This window comes from Canis lupus, chromosome 4, assembly GCF_048164855.1.
Source record: "Canis lupus baileyi chromosome 4, mCanLup2.hap1, whole genome shotgun sequence".
In the NCBI taxonomy this organism is placed as follows: domain Eukaryota; kingdom Metazoa; phylum Chordata; class Mammalia; order Carnivora; family Canidae; genus Canis; species Canis lupus.
Window position 1 is genome coordinate 38,788,732 of NC_132841.1, and position 22,210 is coordinate 38,810,941.

A 22,210-nucleotide genomic window follows, 5' to 3' on the forward strand; every position below is an offset into this window, starting at 1 on the left:
AGAGTTATCATGGATAAGGTGGTCTCTCCTATCTCCTTCCCCAGAAGCCACCTGTCAGGAGCCCCATTGGCCTGATGTCTTGGTGGCCAGGGACATAATAAGTGTTTAGCAAATGGTCATAAAAGGGAAGAAGAGATGCAAGGATGAAAGGGAGGGTAGAAGAAATGTATAACAAAAGGAAGAGGGAATTTTTGAATGAACAACTAAAGGGAAAATGGAAAACTGAATGAATGAATAAATTCTAGAAGGATAAGGAAAGCATGGAGGGATGGATGCGTGAAGCTCTAAGAAAATCTACACTCTGCCATTTACTAGCCATGGGATTGCAGGCCAATTATGTAACCTCCTGGGGCCTCAGTTTCCTCATCTCTAAAATGAGGCTAATTCTGGCACCTCTCCCACATTAAGGATCGCCTTAATGAGGTTGGTTATAACTACTGGCTGGTTATAAAGGTCAAGTGAGGATTAAACGATGATGATGAATACAGAGGCCTTCACTCAGAGTGATAGCTCATTGCATGTCAGCTATGGAAACTCCTGGACTGAAGGTCAAATGAATAAATGAACAAAGAAAATGAAGAGATGGCAGGACAGAGGATGAGAAGACAGTGGAAGGTCTTCCTGGGGCCTCCTCTTCATCCTTTGGTGGCCGGTGAGGGCTGGGGACTGTCTGCCTCGCAGACAGGGTAACTCTCTCCCTGCGCAGGCTCAGCCTGTTTGATTTCAGGAGGAAGATAAGATGCCTGGGCTGCTTTTTCATCTTCTGTGTCTCCAGGCCCTCCCCCGGATCACCACCCCCTTGGCAATTGGGGCCTTCAAAGTTCCTGCTGGCTCTAGATCTACAGATAATCGTTTACTGTAATCCGACCCAGGAAAGAAGTTGATAAAGCCCAGATGGAGTGTGAGGTCTTCAAACTCACTTTCTCTGCCCAGATAACACAGGGGCCTTGCAGGAGACCCCTTTCTCTTGGGGGAGAGAGGCAGAGTGGCCAGGGTTGCACAGCTTATGCATTTGGGAAAGGACTCTCATTTTTTGGGGGAGCTCCTTGCTTTCCTGGGGGGTTGGGGGAAGTGAAGAAAAAGCACTAGATTTTGGTGTCCAGTCAGCCTGAATTCCAATCCCAACTCTACATTAATTACGATGCCAGCATGAATCCCCATTTTCCAGGGTAATGTTAGGATTCAGGTCTACACTTTGTGTGGGAAAACCTGGGCCAGGGGAGGGTTCAGGCTGGGGACTGACTCTTGTTTCTCTGAGGGCCTGGCTGGTCGTTCAGACTTCCTCATGTGAGCCAGGAAGGCTCTCCCAGCATCTGAGCCTTACTTAGGATGAAGACCAGCCCTCGGGAAAGTAGCCATGGAGCCCTGCCTGGGAGTCAAACTGGCCTGGGTTTGACTTGAACTCTCATTCACTGGCTCTGTGACCTTCCACAGGTTGCCAAACCTCTCTGGGTTTCTGTTTGCTCATCTGTAAAGGGCATACTAATGGTGTCCACATCACTGGTTGGTTATAAAGTATCAAATGAAAAAAAAAAATAAAGTGTCAAATGAAAGAGCAGACAAGACAAGGGTGCTGTGATTAGAAAAATATGCAAAAGGGGGAAGCACGTCTCATCTTGCCAGATTGGGCCCATGCTCCCCCAAAGTGGAGAGGCCATGTGGTTAGACCTGGCCAGGGCACACTGGGAAGGCCTACCTAGTGCCGTATTCAGGAAGGACCGATTTATTTGTGATGTGGGACTCTCTGACCCATTTGCTCAAGATGTGGGGCTCTGGGCTGCACCCACCACCCATCTAGTGATCTGGTCTCTGGGCTTCAGGGCCTGACAAGGTCCCAAGGCCTGACTGCCCAGATTGGGTGTAGCTGAGAGGTGTGGGGAGGAAGCATGGGCAGCCATAGCTGGAACACACCCTACAAAGGAGTGGGGATAAGGGACGGGCTGGGCCCCTGAGGGGGAGGCCTGATTTAGCTTGATCCCCCACTCTGACTTATTTTTATATCCCTTTCTGAGACCCATTATGTAAATCCATCTAGATTTAAGATCTGACCCTACCTACTTCTAAGAGGATTTAGAGTATTTTAAGATTAAAACTCCGAGCAAAAGAAGACTTTTAAAGAGATAGTCTGGTGCTCAATCTCATAATAAGAAAAACACAATTGAAACTACAAGAGATGTCCTTTGTACCTATCAGATTTGCAGATTTGAAGGCTGATAAGACCCTGTGCGGGTTAGTTTATAGGGAAACAGGCATGCTTGCTGCTGTGTGAGCAACGAAAACGTGTATCACTGCTTAGAAAGGCCATTGGGTTCTAGTTCTTAAAATTACAATGTGCTGCCCTTCAACCCAGCGATTCTAGAAATTCCTCCTTACACATACTACAAACATGAGCAAAGGCATTAATGCAAGAATATTGGTTGCATATTTGTTGCAGGATCATATGTTGAGAAAAATATGGAAATGATCAAAACATCTATTAATCAGAAACAGGTTAAATAAATTATATTGTAGCTATTCAAAGACAACACAATCTAGGGCAGAACAGTATGCATAGTATGCATCACAGGGCATGTGTATAAAGGCTAATACAGATTTGTATATGTGCAAACCAGCTTGGAACTGATCACAGATGTTGCCTCTGGGGAGGGAAACTGGCTGCTTGAGGCTCAGAGGAGAGAGGAAGATTTACCCATCATGATGCTTTAAAACTATGATTTTTTTAGTATATGCATGTATGAATTATAAAGATCGAAACCAAATAAAGATCGAAAGACACCCACCCAATTAAAAAGCAGAAAAATATCAAGAGCCACAAAAAAGTCCCCACAGAGAATCCATCTGAAATTCACCATAGAACATGCACAGCAATTTGCTTAGCCAGACACTCAATAAACATTTAAATAAATAAATTGGAATTACCACAGGAAGCAAGCAGAGTAAATGCTTTCTGGTACTTGAGCCAAACAGTTTTATAACACTTGTGCAATCTATTTTGCTGTCAGCTTGCTGATGCAAAGACAAAATGGCAAACAGGCTGCACTACATAGTTTGCATTTTCTGACATCACAAGGGCCTTACATTGCTCTACAGAGATAACATTTCTCCTGAACCAACAAGCAATTAGCAGTTTCCCCCTAGCTCTCTGAGACCCTCCCTGGGAATCTGAAATGCCTTGATGTAGCACACCATGTTTACTCCACTCCGAGTGGAAATGTAGTCCTTGCTTGCACGTGCCCTACTGCCACTTGTGGGTGAATTTGCCAGACGTGCTCTATTTCCACTGTTCAGAAGGGAGAAAGGGACTATTTGGTGGAGGAACGGACACTGGAATAAGAGAACAGAGTTTGAATCCATCCTGGAGAAACCTGACTCTAACAGCTAAGTGGCTTTGAACAAGTCACATAACATTGCTGAACCTCCATCATCCAATCTGTGAAATGGAGCTAATGACGACAAATACAGCACCTGGACGTGACCTCTGAGCATTAATGACTTTTAAGTACTCAATAAAAAGACTCAAGATCCCCTTGCCACTGGCAGAGCTCAACACTCGCACTCCACCCTAGATGCTAGTAATGTTAGCCAGAATTAATTATTCTGGGCTGATCATGTCTAAAGCAGAGCAGCAAATTCTAAATGGAACAAAGAAGTATGCTGAATGAAAGCACTCACTGATGTGTGTGGTGTCATCTATGAGCCTCCGATCCCTTATCAGCAAAATAACCTTTGTCTGGTGTTGTCAGGATTAACTGGAAGTCTATGGTCCCAGAACCTAGCAGGTACTTTGGAGGCATTCAATTGGCATGAGTTATTCTCCCCCCATTAAATTTTTTTTAAATTTAAATTCAATTTAGTTAATATATACTATATGATTAGTTTCAGAGTTAGAATTTAGTAATTTATCAGTTGCATAGAACACCCAGTGTTCATTACATCAAGTGCCCTCCTTAATGACCATCACTCAATTATCTGATCCCTCCATCTTTTTTTTTTTTTTTTAAGAATTGAAAAGAGAGAATTATTGTGGGCCAATGACTTTTTACCTTCATGTCTCCCTCACTGTAGTAAATTTCCAGTGCAGTTACAATGACTATCCTGCCTTTGGATTAACGGAGAATATCCAGCTCCATTCAGACACAAGAGTGCATTTTCCCTGGAAGCAGTGGCCAAGTCTGATTACATGCAGCAGCTATGTGTTGCACACTGTTGAATATTGACATTATTTTCCAGTTTCTGCCTATAAAACATCCAGGAAGAACTTAACCAGGTTAACCTATAATTCACTGATGGAACTGAAGATTTTCTGTGCAAATGGCACCATGGGCTCATGTTGTTTTGCCCTGAGAGAGTCATATTGTATCAAGAATTATTTGGCTGCAAGTAATAGCAAACTTACACAAGGTCTAACCAGTAGAGAGTGGGCTTTACCGGTGGTTGACTCAATAGCCAAATGATGACATCAGAGACTCAGATTCTTTTTTTCTTTCCAATCTGCCATCTGTAGAGCTAGCTTCAGCCGCAGATTGGTAGCACGATGGTTTCTGAGGATCTAAAGTTCTATGTAAACACTGAAAGAGCCTGAGGAAAAAGAGACCATCACTTTTCCTAGTTCCATTTTAGGAATAAGGAAATTCTCAACAGAAATTGCTCAGTAGACTTTGTATATCATAGTAGTCAGAGTTGGGTCACATGCTCCCTCCCAAACAGATGATAGCAAAGGGTTATCTTTGGACCGTCAGGCTCACCCGTGGAGGTGGGAGCTGGGACAGATGATGGAAAACAATCAGTGGTGTCTCATACATTGTCATGTGCAGACAGACCTTAAGGTGGCTCCCCATGATCCCTTCTTCCCCTACACCATTGTGAATCACCTCTCCTTGAGTGTGGACAGGACCCGTGATCTAGCTTCAATCAGTAGAGTATGACGAAGGTGATGAGACATCACTCCTGTGATTATATCGGACTATGTAAGATTCCATCTTGCTAGCAGACTCATTTGAGAGACGCTCCTTGCTGGCAGCCATGTTGGGAAACCTATGTGTCCTGGAACTGTAGGCAGCTTCTAGAAACTGAGGGCACTCCCCAGGTGATAGCCAACTGCCAGCAAAAAGTGGGGGTCCTCCATCTTCCAAGCATGAGGAAATATTCTGCCAACAACCCAGGTTTGGAGGCCAATTCTTCCCCAGTAAGCCTGCAAATGAGACCACAGCCCAGCTGACACCTCAACCCTACTCAGAGAACCCAGCCAAAATACATGTCTGTGCTGTTTTAAGCTGCTAAATTTATGGCAATTTGCAACACAGCAATAGAAGACTCATATGTCCAGTGTCCTTCCTGTTTTAATGAGATTGAAAAAACTTAATTTTCTTAGTAGTTTGTGCCAACTAGGGAGAAAATAGCTTGGCCTGGAGAAGTATGTTTAATAGAGCTTGAGAAGAAGCTTTCTTTCTTGAGCATCTTGGTGGCATTGGGTGCCAAGTCCTCAGAGGAGGTGGGAAGCTGCTCTTCAACATGGGAAAGAATTTGAACTCCCAGGACACTTTGAGATCTGAGCTGGTGATGGAGGAGAGTATTGAGGGCAAGGGTTCCTGGAGGCAAGACTCCCTGAGCTCCAAATCCTCAGTAGGGGTTGAGTGGGATGGAGTAGTTTGCTGGAGGTGCCATAACAAAGTAATACAAACTGCATGGCCTAAACAACAAAATGTAGTGTCTCATAGCTCTGGAGGTTGGAAGCATGGGATCCAAGTGTCAGCAGGGTGGGTTTCATGTGAGGTCTAGAGGGACAACCTATTCCATGCCTTTCTCCTGGCTTCCAATGGTTTGCTGACAATTTCTGGCATTCCTTGGCTTATAGAAGGATCACCCCAATCTCTGCCTTCATCTTCACATGCACCCTCCCTTAAATGTGTGCGTCTGCCTCAAATTGCCTCCTTTTAATAAGAACACCGGTCATATTGGATTATCATATTGGATTAGGAATCCACCCTGCTTCAGTATGGCCTAATTACTTTGCTTCATCCCTATTCCCAAATAAGGTCACATTCTGAGACACTAAGGATTAGGATTTCAACATATGAATTTTGCAGCAGACACGATTCATGGGGGTTAGTAGAAATCTGGGGTAGAACCAGATTTTCATCAGCTCTGGGATAGGGGCGTGCAAAGGTAATTTTAACTTCATTTCAAGTGGTTGGTAGGGCTCCAACTGACATCCATGTGAAGAAACTCCCCAGGTCTATCCAATAATTGCTCAAAAATGACATGTATTCTTGAGAGAGACCGATTGCTCCAGAACATTCTGCAAAATGCTCCATATTCATTTCCTTGAGAACCAGGACTCCTGCTATTTCTTGGCCCTATACCACCATGATTTAACTATGACTTGTGTCTCTCCTATCTAGCAGCAAGGAGAAAGGCCTCTGAACTTTGCTCCTTTTGATGAGCAAAGAATCTTGCAGATTACATCAGTCATGAACACCGACTTCCCTGGAGAGGAAGCTGGATGCTGGGACATTCCTGGTTACGTCAAAAGCTTTCTTTCAGGCACGAGGAACCTGTGGGCATTTCTCCATCATTCTCTTATCTGGAAATCCAGCCACCAAGCCCACAGATATAGTTGACTGTAATTAATAGTCTACATGTCCTTTTGAAAAGCACTCATGTTAAGGCCCTCCCTCTAATTGTCTAATGTGTGTGTGTGTGTGTGTGTGTGTGTGTGTGTGACAACACAGGCTAAAACATGGTATTTCAATGGGAGCGTGAGGCAAGGCTTATTAAATCATCGGCAATTCAATTCAGAGTACATACTCTGGAGAGAGGTGATGTCCCTGGAGGTAGAAAGGGGAATGATAGAAAACACTCTCATTCTTGTCTCTATGAAAGATAATTTATACATAGATTAATTTCTTTCCTCCTCTCCCCTCTTCTTCCACTAGTGTATGCCAGGCACTAGATCCATAGAATGTTTAAGCTAGAATGATCTTAGAAATGACACAGCCTTGAAAAAAACAAAATTGACTCAATTCCAGCCTTGGGGTTACTTCACAACTGTACCAGGTCATCCTGCACATTTTGGGATGAGATAATCCATGTTGATTTTTGCTATGAAGAAGAGCCCTGAAGGCTGTTCTCTGCTCACCGCCCACCCTACCCACTGTCTCTCCAAATGATGAGCTGGTCAATAGGTTGGCTTCCATCTTGGCTTTTTAAGACTCTAGCTTTGTCTGTCTATTTGTTGTTTATCTTATTGGAATCAAGATGCTTTTTTAAGGGTCAGCAACTTTTGTGGTCCTCATGGTATGGACCTGGACAGAAGGAGGAAGGAGTTGTTAGCAAAGAGACCCATGACCCAATGCCAACAAAACAACCAAAGACAGAAGCAGCAGCAGCAGGAATAGCAAAACCTTTCAGTTTGGTAGCAAACTGATGGATCTTAGTTTCTGATTCCAGATCCTCTGGACACGTGGTTCAACTTCTGTGACTCTGGAGAGTAGCTGCTCAAAGCCACCCATAGGTCAGGAATGAACACTCAGCTACTATAGTGATATCACAAATTACTTTGCCAAAATGTGATGTCACATGGCATCGTATAGTACTGCCCAGAGCTGTGAGTCCCTGGCATGCTATAGCACATGGTCTTAGTGGTGGTGATTCTGGAACACAGTGTGTTCTAGGCTCGCCACTTTGTGCTGCCTTATAATTACACAGATTTACCTACTATGTGTCAGCGCAAAAATAGGTCCCCTCCCCTGGTTTGCTCCTTGTCAAAATTCCCCTCTTGGTCCCAGCTGCACAGGGAAGATATTAGCAGCTGTGTTCTTATTCAGTAACTTTGGAGTCAGGTCCAAGGGTGGATTCCAGCCCTACCACTCCTAGCTGTGTGATTTAACACACATTTCTTGACCTCCTTCTCTACCTGTTAAATGGGGGTGATAATAGCACCCAGCTTTTGGGGTTGTTGTGTGGATGAAAGAGAGTGATGGATGGCCAGGTCTTGGTGTGGTGGTGGGAAGATGAGGGCTGCTCCCTTTCTGGAGGCCTCTCTGAGTGCACTGGATTCAGGGTCTCACAGCTGCAAATCACCATGGAGTATCCTTCCCACCAGTGCTTCAGAAGCTTTCATGTGGCTAAGAGATCCTCTGGGGAGTTTGCGAAAAATGCAGATTTCCGGATTCCATCCCAGACAGTCTGATTTAGCAGATTTGGGTCAGGAACCAGGCAATTCTGCATTTTAGCCAGCATCCTCATGTGATTCTGTCAGGGTCACACACTTGGGAAACCTCTATACACAGTCGTGTTAAGAGTGTTAAGAAAGAAGCATGTCATGTCTGCCTACCTCACTTTTGTTTCCCTAAGGCCATTGTGGCTCATGGTAAAGACTCCTGTGGCAGCCCTTAAAAAAATAAAATTATCTAGTCCAGGAGCCCTCAGTTCGAACAGTCACATGGGATGAAGCAGCAGGCTGAGTGGAACAGTCTAGAACTTAGGTTTCTTGCCAGGGTGGCAGCTATGACTCGTCGCCTGCCAATGTCTGCCATATTGGACAACAGGTTGTGTTGCCACATTTTCCATTTTTTGCAAAGGAGTCCCAAAATGTACAGATTAGAATCAAATTTCCTAGTTTTTGAAAGTCAGAAAAATGTACAATAATAATTTTTTTTATTTTTTATTTTATTTTATTTTTTTTACCTTCATGGGCCAAACAAAACATGTCTATGTCCCCTGGACTGCCAACTGACCATTCTAAGGCTAATCCCTCCTTCTCACCTGATGGATGGAGAAACTGGGGGCCAGAGAGAGGAGGGGAGTTGCCAAAGACTGAGCAACTTGGGGAGTCTTGGAGTGAGGACTGCGCTCTGCTTTGGCTCTGTAGTTAGATCAGTGCTCTTCCCCAGGTGTGGAGAGCAGGACAATGCCCTGGAAGCATCTCAGGCTCCCTCCCAGGCAGATCTCCAGGCTCTTTGGGCTAAGCTCCCTGATCCAGCTCCACCACTGGCTGGGAGATCTAGAGAAGGCCTCTGGGCTGAGGCAAAGCCTGGAAATGAGCTTACTCATCCCTCTGCTGCCATCTTCTTCTTTGATGTCTTGATGTTCCAGTTCTGGCACCCCGTGAGGCAACGGCACCAGGCTGCCTGCCCCAGCAGCCTCCTTACACCAGAACAGCTCTTGGCAGGGCTTTCCGGGGACTTCAAAGGTGGAAAATTGCCCTGGGATAGCTTCTCGAAGGCGCCTTCCCAGTGTGAGCACTGCAAGGGGAGAATAGAGATCAAAGTGGGGCCAACCTTTGGTTATGGGGGAAATGATGGGCAGGCCTGCTCTCTGCTGAGTGGAGGGTGTGGAAGGGCCTTGGGGGCTGTCCGGAGTCCACGCAGTCAGGACCAGAGGGCTGACTTGCTCTTTCCTCTGGAGCCCCTCTGGAAATGACCGGGGACTCTGCTGACTAAGCTTTCTCACTGTGTCTCCTGAACCCATGGCCCTTTCTCTGGTTCTCTTGGGCCTCCTCCAGCACAGCCCTGCGTCTGAGGAGGAGGAAGCACTCTGTCCCACCTGCTGGAAGTCTGTGATTGCGTGAGAGCAAGGCAGGAGGCCAAGTGCTGATAAATCTCTTCCTCCTGGGAAGTGCCAGGCAATGCCCCCAAAACGGAAGTGATCTGTGGGCCAATCTGCTAATGATTTATTGCTGGATCCTTGGGCCTGGCACCATGGCACCGGCTGCAGCCGGCCTGTCTGTAGAATCTTCCCAGCGGGCATCAGAGAGCTCGAGGTAGGAAATCATGCTCCCAGCTGCCAGCCGCCAGCCTCTGCTACCCTCATTGCCCAGAAAGGACTGCATTTGTTTGTTTGCTTGTTTGTTTGTTTTGTTTTCTCAAAGCAGGCAGGCTGCGAAGCCGTGGTCTAGGGAAGGCATGGGGACAGGACTGGAACTGAGGGCGGGTGTATGTGTATTGAGTGACATGCTGGCACTCAGCTCTGGGGCCAGCGGGGTGCTGTCCAAACGAACTGGAAGCAGACTCAGCACGGAGCACCCAGACAGAGAGGAGGAGCTCTGCTCTGCTCCTGTTCACCCACTGTTCACCACCAGGGTGTCCACAGTAATGAATTCATTATTATAAAGGGTGAGTGCCCATGGTAAAAATTTCAAACCAGCTTGAAGTGAAAAAGTGAATCTCTCCCCATTTCCAATCTCGGCGTCAACCAATAATGCTGCAAGTCTCCTGTTCTAGAGGACATGTATTTTTCGAAAGCTGTAGGTCACTCTTCCACTTCGTTTCCCTTTAGCATAGCTTTCCACGGTGGGAGCTAGGTCAGTTCTAGCAGCTGTGAAGTGCTTTGGTGTGTGAAAGCGCTGTGATTTATTCATCAGCTCTCTGTGGATGATCTTTCTGATTGCTCCCAGTTTTTCACTCTTATAATCCAGTGACAATGGGCATTTGTATAACATATGGTGCTTTACTTATTTGAGTGTGTCTCTCAATGTCTTTTAAAGCTTGAATAATAAGTAGACCGAATATAGATTGTGCAGTCAGAGAGGGCTACGTATAAGCTAGGATGTTGTCACAGATTGAATGTTTATTTTCCCTCAAAAATCATGTGCTGAAATCTAATGCCTTATATGCTGGTATTTGGAAGTGGCCTCTGGATGGTGACTAGGGATTAATACCCTTATAAAAGAGACTCCAGGGAGCTACCTTGTCCCTTCTGCCTTGCGAGGAAAGAATGTTAAGATGGCCATCTATGAATTAAGAATGGGCCAAACATTGAAACTGCCAGCCTCTTGATCTTAGCCTTCTGGCCTTCAGAACTGTAAGAAATAAATCTCTGTTGTTCAGGAGTCACCTAGTCTACAGATATGTACTTAGTGTTATGTTATAGCAGCCTGAGTTGAATAAGACAGATAGGAAGGAGGAGCAGGCATTAGCCAGGTGAGACTGTGAAAACAATAAGGCTCTAGGCAGCACATGCGAAGGGAACAGCACATGCGGAGGCCTGGGGTGGGATCGTTTCCAGCTCTGGTGTTTAGGGCTGGGTAGCAGATCAGTGTGGCCAGGGAGTGTGAGCATGAGGGAGAAGGGAGAGGCAGGCAGTGAAATGGTAGGTGCCTAGACCCTGGCCTCAAGGACCACAGGGAGGGATTTTGGATTTGTTCAAATGCAGTGGGAGCACACTGGGGCCAGAGAAGCTATTTTACTGGGGAACCCTAAGGATACCCTGGCAAAGCCTGGAATAAAACCAAATCAACCTTCAGTAGAGTTTTGACCTTTTAATAAGAACAGTAATGATAACAATGAGTTAACATTTATTGAATGTGCACTATGTGCCTGCTACTATGCTTAGTATTTTTCACTTTACTTATTTTAATATTCATGACAACCCATTTAAGGTAAGTACTATTGCTGTTGTTTCCCTTTTAGAGATGAGAAAACTGAGATCAGAGAGATTAAGTCATCATCCAACTAGTTGAGTACTCATGGTACATTTGTCAAGATAGACCACATCTTGGGCCATAAAACAAGTCTCAATAAATTTAAAGGCTTCAAAACCATAAAAAGTGCTTTCTGACCACAATGGAATTTTAAATGAGAAACCAATAATAATATAATTTCTGGGAAAACCCCAAATATCTGGAAATTAAACAACATATTGCTAAGTAATTCACGGACTGAAGACAGACTCACAGGCAAATTAGAAAATATTTTTATTATTTTATTTTATTTTTAAATATTTTATTTATTTATTCACGAGAGACACAGAGAGACAGAGAGGCAGATACACAGGCAGAGGGAGAAGCAGGTTCCATGCAGGGAGCCCAATGTGGGACTGGATCCCGGGACTCCAGGATCACGCCCTGGGCCGAAGGCAGGCGCCAAACCGCCGAGCCACCCAGGGATCCCTAGAAAATATTTTTAACTAAAATACAACAAAAATATGATATATTAGATTTTGTGCAATGCAGCTAAAGCAGTACTTAGAGGAAAAGTTACAGCTTCACATGCTTATATTAGAAACAAATATCTAAAGTCAATGACCTAAGCTTCTATCTTAAGAAAATAGGAATAAAGAAAAGAGTAAACTAAAAGTAAATCTAAAGAAAGAAATATAATAAAAGCAGAATATGATGAAATACAAGTCAGAGAGATGATACAAAAAATTAGCAAAGTCTAAGTTTTGTTCTCTAAAAATAGTCAACACATCTGACAAATCTCCAACTAGACTAATCCAGAGAAGAAAAAGTATGTCAATTATCAATATCAGAAATGAAAAAGGGATTATCATCATAGGTCCCATAGGCATTAAAAGGTTAATAAGAAAATACTATGAACAGCTTTATGCTAATAAATTTGATCAATTTGATTAAATAGATAAATGTTTTGAAAAATAAAACTGGGGCACCTGGTGGCTCAGTCAATTAAGCATCTGCCTTCAGCTCAGGTCATGACCCCAGGGTCCTGGAACTGAGCCCTGTGTCCTGCTCCCTGCTCAGTGAGGAGCCTGCTTCTGCCTCTCCTGCTCCCCCCTGCTTGTGCTCTCTTTCTCTTTCTGTCAAATAAATAAAATCTTAAAAAAAAAGAAAGAAAAATAAAACTAACAAAAATTAACACAAGAAATAGAAAATCTAGATATCCATGTCTATTTAAGACTTTGAATTTGTTATTAAAATCTCTTCTAAAAAGACAACATCAGGTCCAAATGGTTTCACTGTTGAAGTCTATTGGACATTTAAAGAAGAAATAGCACCAATATTACACAAATATTTTTAAAGTCTAAAGAAGGATCATTGCTTGACTGTTTTGTGAGTCCAGTATATCCTTAATACTAAAACCTGACAAAGACATTATTAAAAAAAGAAAGAAAATTACAACTCAATATTCCTCATAAATACAGATGCCAATATCTCTAACATAATCACAGCAAATTAAATCCAATAACATATAAAAATGATAATATATCATGACCAAGTAGAGTCCCCAAAATGAATTATATTTGAAAATCAATCTTTAAATGTAATTCTGCAAAGTAATGAAATAAAAGAGAAAAACCATAAAATTATTTCAGTAGATTCAGGTAAAGCATTTGGAAAAAACCTCACCCATTCCAGATAAAAACTCATAGTAAACTAGAAATAGTAGGGAACTTCCTCAAACTGCTAAAAACCATCTACAATAAATAAATAAATAAATAAATAAATAAATAAATAAATAAAAAAAATAAAAAAAATCTACAGCTAACATAATACTTAATGATGACAGATTGAGTTTTTTGTTTCCTTGAGCTCTGGAGCAAGGCAGAGATATCTGCCTTCATCACTTATATTCAACATTATTCTAGCAGCTCTAGCCATTGCAATAAGGCAAGAAAAAGAAATTAAAAGGCATAAAACTCAGGAGGGAAAAAATAACTATCCCTGCTTGTAGGTGCTATAATTTATGGAGAAAAATCCAAGGGAGGCTAAAATACAACTATGAGAACTAATAAGTGAATTTGGCAGTGTGCATCATATAAGATTAATATTCAAAAGTTAATTGTATATAATTTGAGGTTCATACACTAGCCTCAAACAGTTGATGAAATTAAGGATGCAATCCTGTGTATAAGTAGCAACAAAAAATACTGAAGAAATCTAACATAAGACATTTAGGACTTCTGCACTGAAAACTACAAAGTATTGCTGGGAAAAATTAAGAAAAACTTAAATAAATGGAAAAATGTCATGTTTATGGTCTGTAAGACTCAATATTATGAAGACAGCACTTTTCCCTAAAGTGGACTATGCAATCCCAATAGAAATTTGCAAAGTTTTTTTATTGAAAATTGACAAGTGGATTCTAACATTTATGTGGAAACACAAAGGGTGAAATGAGTGGGAAATATCAGAAAGGGAGACAGAACATGAGAGACTCCTAACTGTGGGAAACGAACAAGGGGTGGTGGAAAGGGAGGTGGGCGGGGGGTAGGGGTGACTGGGTGATGGGCACTGAAGGGGGCACTTGATGGGATGAGCCCTGGGTGTTATGCTATATGTTGGCAAATTGAACTCCAATACAAAAAAATAAAAATAAAATAAAAAAATAAAAAAATTTTAAAAAAGGAAACACAAGGGGTGTAGAATAACAGAAACAATTTTTCAAGAAAAGTTGGATAATTTATCCTATTTGCTTTCAAGGCTTCTTATAAAGTGACAGAAATCAAGATAGTTTTGATATTAATCAAAATACAAGCATATAGATCAATGGAACAGATTAGAGAGTCCATAAATAGACCCACATGTCTTTGGTCAATTGTTTTGACACGGATGCCAAGGCAATTTTGTAAGGGAAGAAAAATATTTTCAACAAATGGTGCTAGATGTCCACGTGTGGGAAAAGTGAGCACTGACACTTAATCCACACCATACATTAAAAAATTATTCAAAATACATTACAGAACAAATGTAAAACTTGAAATTATAGAACTTCTGAAGGGCACCATGAGGTAGGCAAATTTTCCTTAGTTAGAATCCAGCAAGTACAAACCATAAAATTAAAAAAAAAAAGTTAAACTTTGATTGAAATAAGAACCTTTTGTTCCGTGAAGGATGTGATGAAGAAAGTACAAAGGCAAGTCACAGAGGGAATGAGAGGAAACGGTTCAACATACGTGTCAGAAAAGGGATCTGAATTCAGAATAAAAAGAACTCTGACAGCTCAATGGTAAGAAGACAACTCAATGAGAAAATGGGCAAAAGATTTGAACAGATTGTTCTCAAAAGAAGATATGAGATAGAAATCATCAGGGACGTGAAAGTGAAATTACAGTGAGATACCACTGGATCCCCACCAGAATGGCTAAAATCAGTGGTGTGCTGGTAAATGTTTAACAACTAGCTCTGGCTAGGGCTGGAGTGCAGGAGGTCTGATTAGGAGTGCTTGCTGATTTTTATGATGTAAGTACCCCCACCATGGTCAATTTTAAGCTACCAACGAGAAGACGTCACTAACCCAGAGTTGGGAATTGATGCATACAATTGACTCCCACAAGCTGGTACAAGCTGGCTGTAGCACACCACTGGCTAAAATGTTTAAAACTGACCGTACTGAGTGTTGGTGGAATTGTGACCCAGCCAGAACTCTCATACTCTGCTGTTGGGGGTGTAAGATGGTACCACTTAGCAAAAATGGTTTTGAAATTTTTCAAAAGATGAAACATGACTTGTGATTAAACATCACACTCATTCAAAAGCGAAGCATACCCAAGTTCACAGCAGTTTTATTTGTAATAGCCTCAAATTGGAAACAACCCAAATGTCCACCAGCTGATGACATTCTGTGGCATATTTATACAATTGAGTATTATTAATCAGCAACAGAATGGAATGAACTATTGATACATGAACCATATGGATGAATCTTAAAATTATAGTGAGTGAAAGAAGCCAGACAAGAAAGAGTACATGCTGTATGATTCAAAATAAAGTAGCTTTTTTCTTTTCTTTCTTTTTTGTTTTTTTTTCTTGAAAAACGCAAACTAATCTACAGTGACAGAAAACCCATCAGTGGTTGCCTAGTGAGAGCATGGAAGGAAGGCTGGATTACAATGGGCACAAAGTGATCTTTGATGGCCTAGGAAATGCTTGTAATTCTGATAATGGGGATAGATTCACGGGTGTACACATATGTCAAAACTGATCAAACTGTACATTTTGAATATGTGCTATTTCGTGTACTTCAGTTACATCTCAATGAAGTTGAAAAAAATTTTATAACTGCAGCCTTCAGATTTGACCCCAAAATCTGGGGATGGGAAAATTAGGGAGGATCTGGATTTGCAGTTTCACAAGCTCCTCAAACGATTCTTATTTTTTTAAAATGATTCTTATAAAGCCTGAGATTGACTGAAGAGCCCCCAAATCTGCAGTAAGTTTAACTTTCAAGATGGATAAAGGAAGGTGTGTTTACACATCACAGCAGAGCCTGAAGGAGCTTTAATAGTAGCATTTGCACTTTCTAGTTGTCCTAGCTTGTGCTAGATGCTCTCCTGTGCATGGAGGTTTGCCCAGCATTGCCCTGTTGGGACGTGGTCAGGATGGGGTAGTTGACTTTCAGTGCAGCTGGAAACTATGGGACTGGGTTCACATCTTCTCTCCACCCCTTCCTAGCAGGGTGACCTCTGAACACATCTGTCTGTATCATTTATCTCCTCTTGTGCATCCAAGGCACCTCAATAAGTTGTAGCTTCAAACAACTGCAATCAAATTTTGCTCATGAGTCCTACAGTTAGAGGTAGTTTTTGCTCCACACAGGGTTAGCTGGGGTGCTGCACTGAGGCTGAGCCATCTACTTCCAAGCCACTTGGATGCCAGTATCACCTGGGAGCTGGCACAGCTATAGGCTAAGGCTCTGTCCTTCTTCCTGTAGATCTTTCCATGGGCTGCTCTTGGGGGCTTTCTTATAGCATGAAGTTGGGTTTCCAGGAAGGGGTATTAAGGGAACCAGGAGAAGCTGTATCCCCTTTGATGATTAGCCTCAAGTCACAGAATGTCATTTGGCTCAGCTGAACAACTTTATCCTTTAAGCCCTTCCTCTTGTTCACTCTCCTCCAGCCACACTGGCCTTTTTGTCTAAAACCAAGTGTGTTCCTGTTCTGGTGTATTTGCACCTGCTGCTGCTTCTGCCTGAAACACTTCCCCTGCCCCTAGATGGGCACAAGACTGTCTTCTTGTCATCGTTCAGGTTTCAGCCAAATGTCATCAGTGCAAAGAGCTCTTCCCTCCTGACCCTCTTTCCTTCCTACCCCTGCAACTCCTGCCAGCACTCTTCAGTAGAACTTTCTGCCAAGATGACAATGTGCTTTAATTTATTTAATAATACATTGTTTAGTATGGTAGATACTGCACACGAGATGACTGAACACTTGAAATGTGGCAAGTCTGACTACAAGGTTGGATTTTTATTTCAATTTAATATTAATAAACTTTAAATTTAAGTAGCTGTACATACAATTAGTTGCTACTGTATAGGCAAGCTCAGCTCTAGCCCATTATTACACTCAAGAACATTAACATTGACACAATACGATTACCTGATATTGATGCCATGCCATTCTTTACTAGATAGTCTATATTCAGGTGTCACAAATTGTCCCAATAATGTCTTCTGTGGCAATGTTTTCTTCTGACCTGGGATACAATCCAGAGGCATGTATTATGTTTTTGTCTTGTCTTCTCATTCCCCTTTAATCGGGAGCAGTTCTTAGCTTTTCTCTCTCATGGCCTTGGCATTCTTGAAGAGCATGAATCAGCTGTTTCGAGAAATGTCCTTCATTTTAAATTTGCTTGCTTGTTTCCTTACAATTAGATTCAGGTTATGCATTTTTGGGCAGGAGTGCCGTTTAGTGTTGTGTTCTCGGTGCATTGTATTGGGAGGCACATAATGTTAGATTGTCCTATTGTTGACGATACTCATTTTGATCACTTGTTAAAGGAGATATATTCTCCAGAATTCTCCATTGTGAATATACCATTTTTATCCTCATGGTGATTCATAACTAATCTGTAGGGACATCCTTTGAGACCATGCAAATGTCCTGGTTCTCAATAAATTTTCACTCATTGGTCTTAACATTCATTGAGAATTATGCCTGAATTACGTATTGTAAGGGAGTTACAAAAATAACATTTTTTCCTTTATTTTCTTCTATATTTGCTAGTTTGTATTCTTTTTTCTTTCTTTCCTTCTTTTTCTCTTTCTTCTCTTTCTTTCTTTCTTCTTTCTTTCTTTCTTTCTTTCTTTCTTTCTTTCTTTCTTTCTTTCTTTCTTTCTTTCTTTCTTCTTTCAATTTTATTTATTTGATAGAGAGCATACAAATAGGGAGAGCTGCAGAGGGAGAGGGAGAACCAGGATCTCCACTGAGCAGGGAGCCCAATGTGGGGCTCTATCTCAGGACCCCAGGATCATGACCTAAGCCAAGCAGATGTTCAACTGAGTGAGCCACCAAGGCGCCCCCTATTAGTTGGTATTCTGCTGCAAGGAAAAGCTTCCTTTTCTGTTTTCATATTTACGTATATGTGTTTGTTTAAATCAGTATGAACTCACGGATTTCATTCAATGTATTATAATCCATTATTATTATTCATTTTGATATTATAATTGACTCAGATCAGGCCAGTGGGGGCTCATTTAAAAAAGCTCATGTCTAGGTTCTTTTGATGTGTCCCCATCAATCTTTGAACTTTTCTTACTTTCTGGCATGTTAAGATGCTCCAGGCTTATCTTAATTTATTTGTTTATTTAGTTAAAATGTTTATTAGCTGTTTTCCCCCACTAGAAGATATGTTCTCTCTCTTTACCACATTCTTTTTAAAAATTTATTTATTTATTTTAAAGATTTTATTTATTCATGAGAGACACAGAGAGAGGGAGAGGCAGAGACACAGGCAGAGGGAGAAGCAGGCTCCATGCAGGAAGCCCAACGTGGGACTCGGCCCTGGGTCTCCAGGATCATGCCCTGGGCTGAAGGCGGCACTAAACCGCTGAGCCACCGAGGCTGCCCTCTTTACCACATTCTTTACGCTTAAATCCTCAGGTATAATTTTGCTAGAAGACTTAGAAATATATTTCTAGAACTAGTGAGGATTATTCTGCAAGAAGGTTGAAGTTTCATGCATTTCTTAGCTGTATGATCATAACAGCGGAGCACGGAGCCAGTGAGGCGGCATGAATGGTTAAGAACATGGGCCATAGAGGTAGATCTTCCTGGGTTCCCCTCTAAGGTTCATTACTTCTTAACTGCTGACCTTGGACAAATCACTTCTCTCTGAGCCTCAGTTCCTTTGTTATCAAAATGGGACATTACTAACAGTACTTAGTCACATGGTTGTTCTAAGAACTGAGAGAATATACATTTTGTGCTTCGTGCAGTGCCTGGAACATGGCAACTGGCCAATAAATAGTAGCTATTATTATTATATACATTTTCTTATCTAACCTTTCTGGCAGATCTGTAAAGTATCTCCATTTGTAGATAAGGAAACTGAGGTTCAGAGTGGTTAATTAACTTACCCATGGTTACATAGATAGATGGTGAGGAAGCCCAGGTAAGAACCAAGAGGGAGAATTTTCTAGTTTAGTGAAGGGTGAGAGCTGGTCCAGGTGAGGCAGGGTCCTTTTACACCCATCCTGGCTATGCATGCCTCCCCCTCACCCCCCCAACCCATGCAGTGTGGGCAGGGGGACTCACTTATTGTTCAGTGATGAAGTGATCAGTGACTGACAAAAGAGTGACAGCCTTTTTAATTGCCAGGGGCTCATCAGTAACACCACAAACCATATGTTGCTAGACTGAGAAAGGTAGCAGAACATTGGTTAAGATCATGAACCTGAGTTAGACCTGGTTTTTCATCTTAGGTGGGAAGTCTTGGGTAAATTACCTAACCTCTTTGGGCTTTAACTTATCTATAAAATTTCAGGGCTTTTGCACTGGCTGTTCCCTCTGCCTTCAATGCTCTTCACCCCATCCATATAGTTAACCTTTTTATCTTACTCATATCTTTATGCCAATCCCTGAGGCCTTCCTTGATCAATCTGACATCAAATGAAATTCATCCCCTTTTCCTCACTATTCTTCCATGACATTGATCACCACCTAATCCTGTATCATTCACTTATTTATTATTTTCATTGTTCTTTGCTTTCCCACCTCACTGGAATGTCGTATCTACAAGAGCAAGGATTTTGTTCTGTCTGGTTCACAGCTGTATTGCTAGCACTGAGGAAAGTGCCTGGACATAATAATAGCTAGGGAAACATTCCTGGTTGTTGTCACTGTAAACAAGTCACACCACTGTGCTAAACTGTAAGGAAATGCTCAAAACAAGCAATGTTATCAGGTCATGCTGATGTTTAAGACCCTCTGGAATTTGATCATAGTTTTAATGCTAAATTCCTACCATTTTTTTCTTGTAGCCTAAGGCCTCCAAATATGCCTGGGACTTTCCAATGTGACCAGCAGCATATCCTCACCTGGGAGCTCATAGAAATACACTCTAGGGCCCCAGCCTCATGGAGTCAGAATAAGCAGTGGAATAAAACCTACTTGTGCATGGCCAAATTGGAGAAATGCTTACTGGAATCATTTTCTTCTTTTCTGGAATCTCTCTTCCAGCTCTCCATATCTTCATTCATTGTTCTCCCCACCAGCTTCTAACTTGACTTAAAGGCTCTTTGCAAGTTTGCTTCTTTTTCTCTGAGGGATCTTCCCACATTGCTCTGTCCTTTCTCGAAGATATCTGTCTGCATACTTTGCCTCCTTATGGTCCTCGTCATCAAATCGTAAGCACAGGGCCTTCCCCTTACTTATCTCCAGATCCCACTGCCTATACCTGCCTTAACTTAATAAGGATCTGTTCTATGAGCAAATGAATCATTTGATGTCTTTATCTCCTTTGTTTATTCTAAGGATTCAAAGATGTTTGACACAATATTATTTTTTTTGGTCTTAAACTGCATGCTTCCTAAGGGCAGGACCATTTGGTCTTCCCAAGGACCTAAACTAACTTTTGTTATATATAGTCAATGAACACTAAGTTCAGCCCAAGTGCCAGTCCCCAGATAAAGTGGCTGTCAGGGCAATAAATGTCATTGAAACACAATTTCTGTAAATAAACTCACAGTCTTGTGGAGGGGATAGAGTTTCCCCATCTTGACATACTAACAGGTGTCTTCTTCGTGACACCATCCAAATCAGTGGAAAACAATCTAAATGCCCACTTGCAAGAATCAAAAAGCCATGGTATAATCATGCTGTAAAATTCTCTCAGCAGTTTTTGAAGAGAATGAGATAAACAAAGTTACTGCCTGGGAAAGCTCTCCAGGACATGATGAAGAAACATAAAACATCTTGCAGAATATGTGCCATTTGATACCAATGATACCTTAAATAATAAACTTGTTTATATTTAACATGTGCAAAAGGACTGAAAAGACACCCACAAATTAATAACAGTGATCAAAGGAGGGGATCCCTGGGTGACTCAGTGGTTTAGCACCTGCCTTTGGCCCAGGGCATGATCCTGGGGTTCCAGGATCAAGTCCCACATGGGGCTCCCTGCAGGGATCCTGCTTCTCCCTCTGCCTGTTTCTCTGTCTCTCTCTCTCTCTGTGTCTCTCATGAATAAAGAAATAAAATATTTAAAGAAAAAAAAGTGATCAAAAGAGACTTTAGCCTTATCTGCATTTTTTTAAAACACATGTAGGTATTATTTGTGAAATTATAAAATTTGTAATAACTTAAAAACATAATAATATTGAAGTTGAATAAATTCTTTTTTTTTTTAAATTTTTATTTATTTATGATAGTCACAGAGAGACAGAGAGAGAGGCAGAGACACAGGCAGAGGGAGAAGCAGGCTCCATGCACTGGGAACCCGATGTGGGATTTGATCCCGGGTCTCCGGGATCGCGCCCTGGGCCAAAGGCAGGCGCCAAACCGCTGCGCCACCCAGGGATCCCAGTTGAATAAATTCTAATAAAAAATAGGGTAGCTGGGTGGCTCAGTCAGTTAGGCATCTGACTCTTGGTTTCAGCTCAAGTCATGATCTCGGGGTCCTGGGATCGAGCCTCATGTCAGGCTCTGTGTTCAGTGGGGAGTCTGCTGGAGATTCTCTCCCTCTTCCCTTTCCCCCATCTCTCTTTCTTTCAAATAAACAAACAAACAAACAAATAAATAAATCTTTTAAAAGTTTCAAATAAAAAATAAAATGGGGCAATGTGACCAAAACTGGGAGATATGGAGATATCAAGGGCTTTGGAAAGTACATGTAGCAGAGTTACCCATTTTATGGATGATGCAACTGAGACCCAGCAGAAGCTAAGTGACTTGCTTAGAGTCCCACAGTTACTGGATGAGGTAGGTCAACTGGAGCACAGGTGCTTTGTACTAAATGTGGACAGGTCCCCCAGGGGAGGAGGAAGTGGAGGAAGGGCCACCACCCCAACAGGCTAGATGCAGTGATCCCCAGTAGATAGGGTCATCCCCAGCTGCCTCCATATGTCTGAGTCTGATCTCCATTAATTCTTCTTAAAATGAAGGCTTTTATCTCTTGTTCCAAGACTCCCTCCCCTAAGATGATGGAGACATGGAAGTTCCCTCTTTCCCTGAGGGCAACCACCTCCCCTTTGGTCCTTTTTATCTGCTTCCTACAAATGTAGATCTTTGATGCTGACATCTGCTCCAACAT